At 35.5% G+C, this 11,248-nt stretch overlaps 1 long non-coding RNA gene and 1 other non-coding gene across 14 annotated transcripts; both read right to left on the reverse strand.

The window, feature by feature from the left end:
- Positions 1-1,525: 1,525 nt before the first annotated feature.
- Positions 1,526-11,033, reverse strand: LOC119727462. 13 transcript variants are annotated; one of them, XR_005270956.1, is made up of 19 exons: positions 9,186-9,225; positions 8,836-8,887; positions 8,265-8,324; positions 7,820-7,868; positions 7,528-7,564; positions 7,153-7,201; positions 6,604-6,663; positions 6,168-6,212; positions 5,871-5,907; positions 5,491-5,539; positions 4,951-5,009; positions 4,523-4,571; positions 4,235-4,271; positions 3,877-3,941; positions 3,527-3,555; positions 3,177-3,232; positions 2,668-2,694; positions 2,134-2,172; positions 1,526-1,708 (listed from the first exon to the last, which is right to left on the reverse strand). It is a non-coding gene; the product is annotated as an uncharacterized LOC119727462 (long non-coding RNA). The 13 variants fall into 13 exon arrangements; XR_005270953.1 differs by having other exon boundaries at positions 6,164-6,212; XR_005270955.1 differs by having other exon boundaries at positions 6,164-6,212; positions 8,836-8,884; positions 9,186-9,222.
- Positions 2,461-2,556, reverse strand: LOC119729396. Its single transcript, XR_005271242.1, has one exon. It is a non-coding gene; the product is annotated as a small nucleolar RNA SNORD14 (small nucleolar RNA).
- Positions 11,034-11,248: the final 215 nt, after the last annotated feature.

The raw sequence follows: 11,248 nt of genomic DNA on the forward strand, positions 1-11,248 counted from the left end.
TTTGGAAGTCTATCACCTTTTTACGCTTGGCTGCGCAGCACGTTTTATCCCCTCTTTTTAATGTTACCAACCAGAAACATATTTACAGTCGACTCTCATTATCAAGAGCACTTTTATAAAGAGGTTCTGCTTATAAAGAGCAAATTCTTTATCTCTGGTGATGTATTTTGCTTTATGTACCGGTACATAGACTAGACATAATACTTCAACTTCACTCCCCAAACCTCCTCCCCTGGCCCATGGCATACCCCCTCTTTTGTTGCACCTCCTATTGTTTGCTTTGACTGTCTCCCTTTGCCCACAAGTTGCATCCTTTGTCGCTAAGCTGCAGGGAGCTGCATGCCATTATGTGGGTGTAGGCAACCGCAATAAAACAGTCAAGTTTCCTGGAAGTTTACGTCAAAATCGTCTGAACTGGTTTAAGGAATTACATTCAGCTACACTGTAGTGAAGTTTCTGCAACCAAAGACAGCCAAGTGCTATTTACCCACCTCAATAACCCCACAATTTTTTTTTAGAAACAATCGGCTCTCAAGATAAATCATGCACAGAATTTTGTTCACGATTAACAAACAGTTACCAATTTGAAATGTTTATTACTAAATTATCTCAAACAACATGTCCACAATCCATAACAGAATTCCAATTCACAGCGTCTTCACTTATACTTTAACTGGTAATTTTATTCCTTGATCTGTGTTCATTAAAATTGGAGTACATACAACAAATCAAATTATAATTCTTATGCTTCAATAGTTTTTCTTTCTTTGCCATCATCTAACAAGGTCATAATGGGCGAATTGAAATATATTTTGAAAGTCGAGAAACAGACAAAAATCTGGGACGTGTCATCTCTCAAAGATTCTTTTCAAAAGAGGGCTACTTGTACTCATATTTATTACCACAAATATTAAAATATCTTGCACTTAAAAAAGAAACTTTTTCTCAATGTTTTCCCTAGGCTTGATATATTAGCTTCAAGAAATTTAAATCAATATTCAGTCAGTCTTTAAAGGGAAAATACAACATTTGCAAACACCAAAAAATAAAAATACCAAAACATTTTGAAATACCTTGCTGGACTGTTAGTGAATGACAGTGTAAAGCATCCTGTAAAATCATGGCACCTGGTATACTGTCATTTTCAAGAAAAGTGGTATTTTTGTATCAATTTCCAACGCTGATCGGCCGACCAGCGTTGGAAAAAACTGGCTTTTTTTCAAATACTGGCCCCAGTTGACCATCGCACTTGTTTGCAATCGATAACACACCTATGAACGGGTACAAGCCAGCTAGACTGGTTCCCTGACCTTACAATTCCCCAATGTATGTAAACTGCTCTGTTTCTTCTTAAATGGAGTCAGGGAACCAGACTACAGGAAAATGATTGTTTTTCTTGGTTTTTATAGCATTTTCGAACCCAAAACCTCAAAAAAGTCAGTGTAACTATATTTGCTATATATTTCCAACCCCCCAATTCCATCCATTTCTGAAAATTACAGCAAAAGCAAATGATGTATATTCCCTTTAAGGTGTTATATTTTTCTACATTTTGTCATGTTCTATTTTTCCATAGTCCAGAAATTCTTGTTGGATAATGAATTGTATTTAACTTGGAGTCATGCTAAAACTTATGAACAGTTAATAAGAGAAGTAGAGGAAGTCGTTCTCGACCGATCTGTAACCAGAGAGTCATACGTAGCACAATCTGGAAACAAATAGAACAAAAAGATGCAATAATTTTTTTTTGTTCACATGGATGCAAAACACTGTTTAACAATACAGCAATGACAAACAATCTCTTTCAAGTGGTCAGACCATCTGGTTGATTTTCCTCACAAGCACAATGCTGACAACTTAAACCAGGAAACTCAGAACAAATTAAAAAGTCACTCCTTGCAAAACAATTATTCAACTATGCAATTTACTCATAAGCACCATCAAGATGTCCATTTAAATAAAAAAAAACCCAGTTTTGTCGGCTCAGACATCCAAGGAAGATTGCTCCATCATTGAGACCAGAAAGCCTCTATGGTGGAAACTGCGGTTTGGGAAGAAAATATCATCATAGCCAACTCTGTATTGTACATGTACTTTGCATGTAAAACTCAAGACAACATTGGAGTCGCTCACCTGTAGTAGACATTTTTGTTTGACCACTCTTCAAGAAATCTGAAATAAAAAAAAACAATGAACGGAAAGTGGAATAACACAATCAATACAAACAAATAGAACTTGTATGTTTGAAGTACATTAAAACCAAAAAATACATGAACCTGAGGAATAATGTCTGCATTTCGTATTGCTCAACTCTGTGTGCATGGCAATGTCTTTAAGTATTAATCGCCTTAAACATCGTTAACTAGTGCTTTCTTTCTATCAAATTCAGACAATCAATTATTAAAGAAATAATATTCTTTTATATATAAAAAAATTTATGAAAATATTCAATATATTTATTGGCTCAGACATCCAAGGAAGTGTGTACCATCATTGAGACCAGCAGGTCTCTATGGTGGAAACTGCAGATGTTTGGAAAATGTTTCATCATAGCCAACACAATTTGACAATTGCTGTAGGTCTGACGACTAAGTAGTTCAAATGTAAACATTACAGAAGGAAGCACAAAGAGTAGAATTGACAAACTTGAGAGAGATAAAAGCTTACCATTATTGTTTACAGGCAACGCTTCAGCTGCAAGGAAAGACAGAAAAGAAATGCACTTGAAATTTGTCACTTTTATTACGTAAACATTTCTTGAATACCAAATGGGACCTTAGATTTTGGCTTGTTCAGATTTGGATTGGCTTACAAAAGTAGCTTTTAATATCAGCATCTATCGATAAGCTGGGGAAAGAAATCTATCATCATTACAAGCCAACTTCTGATCTTCTTTTCCTCTTTCTGTTTTGCTTTTCAAGGAATATCTTCCTCGAGGAACACTTTCATTCCTGACCCCAAAAATCCTCCCCTGTGCAGGAACAAAAGGCACATTCTACACATTCAAGAAAAGCAACATGCAAGGTAATAATGTAAAGTGATAGTAGATGCTAACCTCCCTCAATCCTGCAAAATCCTTTAAAACATATGAGTGGATTTTGAAAGATCGGTGAGGGGTAGGCTTGACAATTGTTTCAATCTTAGAAAGTACAAGAAATTGTTAACCGTTGACGAACCTAGTGACAGCAAGCTGAACAGTCTGAACTTCTGGAGGTTAAGATGGCAGCAGGGTCTGTAGTGGGAAGAAAGGAAACGTTTTACTTCCAGAAGGTGCACAAAAATAAACAATTCAAATCTGGGCCTAACAAGTTGCAGGGAAAGGCTTGTTCAGATTTGGTTTGGCTTACAAAAATAGCTTTCAATATCAGCATCTATCGATAAGCTGGGGAAAGAAATCTATCATCATTACAAGCCTTTTATAAATATTTATCTAAAATCTTGGAATGCAGAAGATCACCAATCCAAACTTTGTACATTTGAAATTACTGTCTGAATTTTAAAAAAAAGTGAAGTGATCTTCCCTTACCTTAATATTAACTTTCTTCAGCTTCAATTCTGAAATAAAAATAAAATAATTGTAAGGCGTTCTAACTTTGGTTAGGAATGAACATGTGAGAAATCACGTCAGTTCTTATTGAGCTAATGCTGGTTGTAATGCTGACAAAATCTGACGTATCTGGACAAAATTGTAACATTTAAACTTGAGCATAGTTCAGATCTCCAAAGTGAACTAGCGCCCATCACTGTGAACAACGTATACTAGGGTACACTGATAATGTCTTATCATCATAACCATGCATTTGGAGTTTTCCATCAACAAGTTAGGAAAGAGTTAAAAATTTGCTACAGACAAGGGAACAGTTGCTTGAAACAAACCTTTTTAAACAGTAATCTTGTCTTGCTTCCTGTGACATGTCGGTTGAATGTTCCCATCTTCAGACCTACAAAGAATTAGAGAAAAATTACTAAAATTCTTTGACCCAATATAAAACCCTTTCCTTATATTCTTAAAAAACAATTAACGCTAATGCTTCCAGAATCTTCAATGATAACCAGAGGTTTATAAAAGATTTTTTATTTTGGCTCAGACATCCAAGGAAGATTACTCCATCATTGAGACCAGAAAGCCTCTATGGTGGAAACTGCGGTTTGGGAAGAAAATATCAATTTTCAAAACTTTACAGTAAATTACATTACATCACATCACTTTGTTAGCATTTGCTTATTTACTTACATGGACTCTGATCTCTACATGTTGACTTTCCACAATTCTGTAAAACAAAAAGTGAAGAAAATATCTCATGAGTATAATGTTACGAAAGACCAAATGTTAACATTAATTTCTTTTCTAAGCATGGTTCAGCTCTCCAAAGTGAACAAATGCCCATCACTATGCACAAAGCACATTATGGAACAGCCATAAATGAAATCATCATAACCATGCATTACATTTACAAATTGAACTTTCAAATTAAACCGTGACAAATCTTATTGATGAAGACCAAAAATGTCTTCTTTTTACTCATTGTAGCATGCAGTGACGCCAGCCTCCTCACATTATGGTCCTTCAACTGTAATGAAATGAATTAAAAAATGTTACTGAATAGTTTGATTTTGCAAATTAATAGGCACTATTTGCTGAAGGCAGTCCAAGAACTATGCGAGAGAATACTTGTCAGAGAGGTTCCAACCCAAGAATAAAATTCCTTACTGCACGATAAAAACAAATCAATGTTTACAACAAAAAGGTGCTTAAATACAATAAACCTTTGGTGGTGTACATGTAGTTTGTCAAAGACTGAATACTAAGTTTATGGCTTGTTCAGATTTGGTTTGGCTTACAAAAGTAGCTTTCAATATCAGCATCTATCGATAAGCTGGGGAAAGAAATCTATCATCATTACAAGCCAGAAACTCTGAGCATTCTTGTTAAAAAATGTGTAATCTTACCTCATAAACACCATGCTAAGCAAAGCAAACGTAGTCCAAGGTTCGGATGCCTGATGGAGCTGTTGGGAAAAAAACAACTACATGAGGGTTTTCTAATTCATTTACTCTTTTGGTGTGGGGGAGGAGGGGGGGGGGCATTACTTGTTTTATGAATGTGGGTCAACTCTCCCATGTACATGCCTTCATCATGGCAGTAAGCTTCCCATAAACTATGTTTCCCGTACATTTTTTGGGGAAAAAATACAAGCGAATTGCAATAAATGCATGGACAGGCTTGTTCAGATTTGGTTTGGCTTACAAAAGTAGCTTTCAATATCAGCATCTATCGATAAGCTGGGGAAAGAAATCTATCGTCACTACAAGCCTTTGACAAATGAACTAACAAAACTAAAGTAGAATGCAGAAGATCAGAGATCCAGAATTGTTTACATTTAATATTAAATGTGAACTAATGACACATTATCATTATAACCATGCTTTTTTGTTGAAAAATTGTTGAAAAATTACTACAGACAAGGAAAATAATTGTTGAAAACAAACCTTGTTTAGCTGTTTGTTTCACATCAGTTGAATGATCACATCTTCAAACCTACAGAAAAACAAATGAAAAAAAAAAAGATTTTACGAAACGTTCTTTGACCCAAGATGAACCTCTTTGATTATACATGTACATGTATTTTTAATGAAAGAACGATTAACCTTAATGCTTCCAGAATCTTCAATATTAACCAGGGTTTATAGAAGAATTGTGATTTTGGCTCAGACATCCAAGGAAGATTGCTCCATCATTGAGGCCAGAAAGCCTCTATGGTGGAAACTGCGGTTTGGGAAGAAAATATCATCATGGCCAGTTGTACATTTTTCAAAACTTTACTGTAAAAGCATTACATCACTTTGTTAGCATCTTCTTATTTACTTACATGGACTCTGATCTCTACATGTTGACCTTCGACAATTCTGTAAAACAAAAAGGAAGAAAATATCTCATGAGTATTATGTTACAGAAGACCAATTTTGAACATTAATTTATCTTTTCTAAGCATGGTTCAGTTCTCCAAAGTGAACAAATACCCATCACCATGCACAAAGCACATTATGGAACAGCCATAAATGAAATCATCATAACCATGCATCACATCTACAAATGGAACTTTCAAATTAAACCGTGACAAATCTTATTGATGAAGACCAAAAATGTCTTCTTTGTACTCACTCACTGTAGCATGCAGTGAAGCCAGCGCCTTCACGATATGGTCCTTTAACTGTAATGAAATGAAGTCAAAAATGCTACTTAATATTTTGATTTTGCAAATTAATAGGCAGTATTTGCTCAAAGCTGTCTAAGAACTGTCTGAGAGAATACAGGTAGTCCTTTTCAAAATTTGATTGAAGAGGTTCCAACCCAAGAATAAAATTCCTTACTGCGTGATAAAAACTAATGAATGTTTAAAAAAAATGGTACTAAAATACAATGAATCTTGGTGGTGTGGTTTGTCAAAGACTGAATTCTAACTTGATGGCTTGTTCAGATTTGGTTTGGCTTACAAAAGTAGCTTTCAATATCAGCATCTATCGATAAGCTGGGGAAAGAAATCTATCATCATTACAAGCCAGAAACACTCAGCATTCTTGCTTAAAAATATGTAATCTTACCTCATAAACACCATCTTAAGCAAAAGCAAACGTAGTTCAAGGTTCGGATGCCTGATGGAGCTGTTGGAAAAAAACAATTACATGAGGGTTTTCTAATTTATTTACTTTTTTGGTGTGGGGGAGGGGGGGGGGCATTACTTGTTCTATGAATGTGGGTCAACTCTTCCATGTACATGGAATGTACATGCCTTCATCATGGCAGTAAGCTTCCCATAAACTATCTTTTCCGTACAATTTTTTTGGGAAAAAATACAAGCAAATTGCAATAAATGCATGGACAGGCTGGTTCAGATTTGGTTTGGCTTACAAAAGTAGCTTTCAATATCAGCATCTGTCGATAAGCTGGGGAAAGAAATCTATCATCATTACAAACCTTTGACAAATGAACTTACAAAACCGAAGTAGAATGCAGAAGATCAGAGATCCAGAATTGTTAACATTTAATATTAAATGTGAACTAATGACACATTATCATTATAACCATGCTTTTTTGTTGAAAAATTGTTGAAAACTTACTACAGACAAGGAAAATAATTGTTGGAAACAAACCTTGTTTAGCTGTTTGTTTCACATCAGTTGAATGATCACATCTTCAAACCTACAGAAAAACAAATGAAAAAAAAAATTTTTTACGAAACGTTCTTTGACCCAAGATGAACCTCTTTGATTATACATGTATTTTTAATGAAAGAACGATTAACCTTAATGCTTCCAGAATCTTCAATATTAACCAGGGTTTATAGAAGAATTGTGATTTTGGCTCAGACATCCAAGGAAGATTGCTCCAGCATTGAGACCAGAAAGCCTCTTTGGTGGAAACTGCGGTTTGGGAAGAAAATATCATCATGGCCAGCTGTAAATTTGTAAAAACTTTACATTAAATTACATTACATCATTTTGTTAGCATCTGCTTAATTTACTTACATGGACTCTGATCTCTACATGTTGACTTTCCACAATTCTGTAAAACAAAAAGGAAGAAAATATCTCATGAGTATAATGTTACGAAAGACCAATTTTTAACATTAATATATCTTTTCTAAGCATGGTTCAGCTCTCCAAAGTGAACAAATGCCCATCACCATGCACAAAGCACATTATGGAACAGCCATGAATGAAATCATCATAACCATGCATCACATCTATCATTTGAACTTTCAAATTAAACCGTGACAAATCATGTTACGAAAACCAAAAATATCTTCTTTGTACTCACTCATTGTAGCATGTAGTGAAGCCAGCTCCCTCACGATATGGTCCTTTAACTGTAATGAAATGAAGTCAAAAATGCTACTTAATATTTTGATTTTGCAAATTAATAGGCAGTATTTGCTCACAGCTGTCCAAGAACTATCTGAGAGAATACAGGAAGTCCTTTTCAAAATTTGATTGAAGAGGTTCCAACCCGAGAATAAAATTCCTTACTGCATGATAAAAAGTAATGAATGTTAAAAAAAAAAACGGTACTCAAATACAATGAACCTTCGGTGGTGTGGTTTGTCGAAGACTCGATACTAAAGTTTATGGCTTGTTCAGATTTGGTTTGGCTTACAAAAGTAGCTTTCAATATCAGCATCTATCGATAAGCTGGGGAAAGAAATCTATCATCATTACAAGCCAGAAACACTCGGCATTCTTGCTTAAAAAATGTGTAATCTTACCTCATAAACACCATGCTAAGCAAAAGCAAACGTAGTTCAAGGTTCGGATGCCTGATGGAGCTGTTGGAAAAAAACAATTACATGAGGGTTTTCTAATTCATTTACTTTTTTTGAAGTGGGGGGGGGGGGGAGGGGGGCATTACTTGTTTTCTGAATGTGGGTCAACTCTCCCGTGTACATGGAATGTACATGCCTTCATCATGGCAGTAAGCTTCTCACAAAACTATGTTTCCCACACAATATTTTGTGAAAAAATACAAGCAAATCGCAATAAATGCATGGACAGGCTTGTTCAGATTTGGTTTGGCTTACAAAAGTAGCTTTCAATATCAGCATCTATCGATAAGCTGGGGAAAGAAATCTATCATCACTACAAGCCTTTGACAAATGAACTAACAAAACCAAAGTAGAATGCAGAAGATCAGAGATCCAGAATTTTTTACATTTAATATTAAATGTGAACTAATGACACATTATCATTATAACCATGCTTTGGGGGTTTTCCATCAACAAGTGTGGACAATTGTTGAAAAATTACTACAGACAAGGAAAATAATTGTTGGAAACAAACCTTGTCTAGCTGTTGGTGACATATCAGTTGAATGTTCATATCTTCAAACCTACTGAAAAACAAATGAAAAAAAGAAGATTTTACGAATCTTTCTTTGATCCAAGATGAAACTCTTGAGTATACATTAACCTTTATCCTTCCAGAATCCTCAATATTTACCAGGATTTATAGAAGAATTGTGATTTTGGCTCAGACATCCAAGGAAGATTGCTCCATCATTGAGGCCAGAAAGCCTCTATGGTGGAAACTGCGGTTTGGGAAGAAAATATCATCATGGCCAGTTGTCAATTTTTCAAAACTTTACTGCAAAAGCATTACATCACTTTGTTAGCATCTTCTTATTTACTTACATGGACTCTGATCTCTACATGTTGACTTTCCACAATTCTGTAAAACAAAAAGGAAGAAAATATCTCATGAGTATTATGTTACGAAAGACCAATTTTTAACATTAATATTTCTTTCTAAGCATGGTTCAGCTCTCCAAAGTGAACAAATTCCCATCACCATGCACAAAGTACATTATGGAACAGCCATGAATGAAATCATCATAACCATGCATTACATTTACAAATTAAACTTTCAAATTAAAACGTGACAAATCTTATTGATGAAGACCAAAAATGTCTTCTTTTTACTCATTCATTGTAGCATGCAGTGAAGCCAGCCTCCTCACATTATGGTCCTTCAACTGTAATGAAATTAATTCAAAAATGCTACTGAATAGTTTGATTTAGCAAATTAATAGGCACTATTTGCTGAAGGCTGTCCAAGAACTATGCGAGAGAATACTTGTCAGAGAGGTTCCAACCCAAGAATAAAATTCCTTACTGCACGATAAAAACAAATCAATGTTTACAACAAAAAGGTGCTTAAATACAATAAACCTTTGGTGGTGTACATGTAGTTTGTCAAAGACTGAATACTAAGTTTATGGCTTGTTCAGATTTGGTTTGGCTTACAAAAGTAGCTTTCAATATCAGCATCTATCGATAAGCTGGGGAAAGAAATCTATCATCATTACAAGCCAGAAACACTCAGCATTTTTGCTTAAAAATGTGTAATCTTACCTCATAAACACCATGCTAAGCAAAAGCAAATGTAGTCCAAGGTTCGGATGCCTGATGGACCTATTGAAAAAAAAAAGAAACATTGTGATAGTTTTCAATTTTTTGGGGGGGGGGGAATTACTCATTTGACGACCTTGGATCAACTCTTTTTGTGTGTACATGGAATGTACATGCCTTCATCATGGCAGCAAGCTTCCCACATAACTTTGTGTTTCACTCAAAATATTTTCTGAAAGAAGTTACAAGACAAATCGCAATAAATGCACGGACAGGCTTGTTCAGATTGGTTTGGCTTACAAAAGTAGCTTTCAATATCAGCATCTATCGATAAGCTGGGGAAAGAAATCTATCATCACTACAAGCCAACTGCAGAACCCATTTCAACTGACTTTCATTCACATTGTAATACTTACACTGTACCTTGTGTGCGCATATTGTGTGTGCTGAGTTTTTAGTGATACAGTTTCAGTGAATTTACATTTCAGTGTCTTCATCATGGTCTTGTTCAATATCATTATCATTGTCAGGATTGTAACTTCAACTTCAAGTTGTTGGATACATTTGCCAAACACATAGAATCTGAAATCTTTTTAAACTAACAGTAACAACATTACAACACAGCTACAGCAGGACCTTTTTAACATGTTAAACTAGAAAATGATGCATTTTGAGAATTAACATTTAATAGATTTTGAGGAATTCAGTGGCCAGTGCGCGCAATCCACGGCACAGCACAACTGCACGCCGCAGCCACGTCTACAAAAATGTACAAAACTTACGCAAGAACGCACGTGGTCGGCGGCACCATGATGTTTGCACACGATGCAACAACCAATGCCGAGGCCGCGCCCGGGCCCTGGCTATGCATGTTTAGCTTTGAAAGTTTGACGATGCATGATGAAGAACGGCGCATGATTGCCCTCCAAAAAAACACAAGATTCTGTCATGGATTTTCACTATATCTATTAAACACATAATATTCTTTAAACTGCAAGATCTGAAAGATTTATTTAGTACTTACATCTTCAAATTCTGAAGAGAAAAAGCCGACACGCTATCGCCATTCACCTGTTCACGGCTTAGCTGGAATTAGCATGCAAATTTGTACAGTATGGTCTTTTTTTTAGTACCAGCATTGTCCATCTGCAAAACGTCAGGGTACTAGGAACACGTTATGACAGCGCCCTCTGTTGGTCCGTAGGATCTGATGTCGTTTTCATACCTAGTATCATCTCCAGCTTAGGATTCATTCTGTCACATTCCAGGCTTAAACAAACAAAAAAGGACTCAAACTTTGGCTTGTCTTGTATGGTTTGATGTTCCTATAACAGAAAATACAAATT

The sequence above is a fragment of the Patiria miniata genome, unplaced genomic scaffold (genome assembly GCF_015706575.1).
Source record: "Patiria miniata isolate m_02_andy unplaced genomic scaffold, ASM1570657v1 HiC_scaffold_20, whole genome shotgun sequence".
Classification (NCBI taxonomy): Eukaryota; Metazoa; Echinodermata; class Asteroidea; order Valvatida; family Asterinidae; genus Patiria; species Patiria miniata.